We start from the raw sequence: 2717 nt of genomic DNA on the forward strand, positions 1-2717 counted from the left end.
TATGCTGGGGTTAACTTTTTGGGATCTCTCTTCCAGACTTTGGCAAAAGTCATATTTTGAGCATTTCTCTAGCCTCACTCTTCCCACATCATTTCCTTCAATTTCCTCAGCCACTTAGTACAGTTTTTAGTGGTGGTATTGTGGACAAGAAAGGGACAGGACAACCAAATAAGGTAAGGCTCAGTTTTGGGTAAATAAGGTAACTTGCTGGTTTGGGGTTCAGAAGTGTTTGACAGGCAAGATGTGGTTGGTGACAAAGCTGGGAGAAGCTGCAGAGCTACTCCACTCCCAAGAGGGCCACCTGGAGTGACCTAAGACACAGTGTTTGTTTTCCCAGTATCCTCTTCTAGAGTAAACAGCCTTTAAAAGGGATATGAGGAATAGGAAACTTTGGTTGCACGATATATTTGTTTAAAAATTGGGATCACTTCTCTTCCCAGGAAACACCGAATGGCGGATGACGCTGGTGCTGCGGGAGGGCCCTGGGCCCTGGAGTGGGAGGTCGCGGGGGCATTTTGGCCCAGGTCACAGCCGGGGTTGGGGTCAGGGTGGAGGTCAAGGCTGTGGAGCTCTTGGAGGCAAAGTGGAGGATAAGGAGTGGATCCCCATTGCCAGGTTGGGCCGCCTGGTCAAGGACATGAAAATCTTTTCTCTGCCCATCACGGAATCTGCTGACATCATTGACTTTTTCTTGGGGGCATCACTCAAGGGGGAGGTTTTGAAGATTATGCCCGTGCAAAAGCAGACACGTGAAGGCTAGATGACCAGGTTCAAGGCATTTGTCACCACTGGGGACTACAATGGACACGTTGGTCTGGGTGTTAAGTGCTCAAAGGAAGTAGCCACTGCCATCCTGTGGGGCCATCATCCTGGCCAAGCACTCTATTGTCCCTGGGCAGCGAGGCTACTGGGGGAACGAAATCAGTCAGCCCCATACCTTTTAGGGTGACCGGGCGCTGTGGATCTGTGCTGGTGTGCTTAATCCCTGCACCCAGGGGCGCTGGCATCGCCTCGGCCCTGGTGCCCCCAAAGCTGTTGATGGTGGCTGGTATCCACGACTGCTACACCTCAGCCAGGGGCTGCACCGCTACCTCGGGCAACTTCGTCAAGGCCACCTTGGATGCCGTCTCTAAGACCTACAGCTATCTCACCCCCGACCTCTGGGAAGAGACCGCGTTCACCAAGTCTCCCTATCAGGAATTCATGGGCCATCTTGTAAAGACCCACCCCAGGCTCCAGCTGTGGCCTACATAATTTTTTTACATAAGGAAAATAAAGTGAATTAAGCCTACTTTAAAAAAAAATGGGATCATACAGAACATCCAGTGTTTGCCCTGCCTTTTCAAATAACTTGAACGTTTTCTATGTTATATGATATAGTTTATGTGATTTTGGGGTGGATACATAATGTTCCATATATAGATGATTCTCAGGCAGTCTGGGTTGCTGTAACAGAATACTGTAGACTAGGTGATGAAAACAATAGAAATTGATTTCTCATGGTTCTGGGGGCTGGGAAATCTGAGATCAGAGTGCCATGATGGTAAGGCCTGAGGAAGGCTGTTTTCCTGATTCGCAGATGGCTGTCTTCTAGCTGGGTCCTCACATGGTGGGAGAAGGGAGAGGAAGAGGGGGAGGGAGAGGGAAAGGAAGAGAATGGGAGGTGGGGTGGGGGGGGGAGAGAGAGAGAGAAAGAGACGATCTCTCTTGTGTCTCTTCTTATAAGAGCGCTAATCCCTTCCAAAGGCTCCACCTCCAAACACATCACATTGGGCTTCAATGTATGAATTTTGGGGGGACACAAACATTCAGTCTGTAGCAGGATGTCACAGAGACTTATCTGGATAATGTTTATACCTAGAAGTGAAACATGTTGGCAGATGTGTAGATAAATAGGGCAAATTTTCTGATTATTTTGAGGAACCATGTTAGAGCTGAAAAAACTTGGAAAGTTCCACTCTGAGATAGTTGGTTCAGTATGAATTACAGCCAAAAAATAGAGACGAGGAAAATGTCTCACAGACACATGGATATATTTTCAACAATGTCATTAACAAAGTGAAATTTATAAAATTCAGGCTTATGAAAGCTTAACTGTTTTCTATAATCTGAGCGTGTAGCAAACTTCCTTAATATTCCACGGGTGCACGCAGACAGCTGTTGACTGGCTGCGGTCTGGCAGAGGGTGAGCCAGTGTTCAGTTAGGAGTAGAAAGAGCAGCTCTTTCTCAAATGCACACTATCTTTTCAATTTATTGGAAACAAGACATTATCTGGTTCATAGTCTTGCTTACTCATCAGACACATTTATTTTCATAAATATAAATAAGTTTGAGTCCTAAAGACAAAGGCCTTTACTATCTTCCTCACTCAAAAACTATAGCCGCAGAAAAGGAAGCATGAATTTTGGTATTCAAATGAAGAAGAAGTTCTACTGAGTTGCTTTCCCACCCTGGAAAAGTTTCTGTCATCAGAGAGTGATTTCATGACGACGATTCTGTGAGGAATGATACAATGCTGTGAGTGTCTGCAAGCCAAACTCCCTTCGCAAGTGAGTGTTTGCTCTGAAAACTGGAAACTGGACATGGTCCGTGCAATAGCACACTCCCCATCTCCAGGAATAAACGGAAGGAGCGCTGAGTGCAACTCAGGTGTAAGAGAGATTGAAGATATTTCTGAGCTGTAACCTGATCAAATATGAGATAAAATATGCCATGA

The 2717-nt window shown here is 46.2% G+C and overlaps 1 pseudogene; it reads left to right on the plus strand.

Annotated features, from left to right (window-relative positions):
• The first annotated feature begins 450 nt into the window (after nt 1–450).
• On the plus strand, nt 451–1254 carry LOC112309513 (small ribosomal subunit protein uS5 pseudogene; annotated as a pseudogene).
• The last annotated feature ends 1463 nt before the right edge of the window (nt 1255–2717 follow it).

Source organism: Desmodus rotundus, chromosome 2 (genome assembly GCF_022682495.2).
Source record: "Desmodus rotundus isolate HL8 chromosome 2, HLdesRot8A.1, whole genome shotgun sequence".
Classification (NCBI taxonomy): domain Eukaryota; kingdom Metazoa; phylum Chordata; class Mammalia; order Chiroptera; family Phyllostomidae; genus Desmodus; species Desmodus rotundus.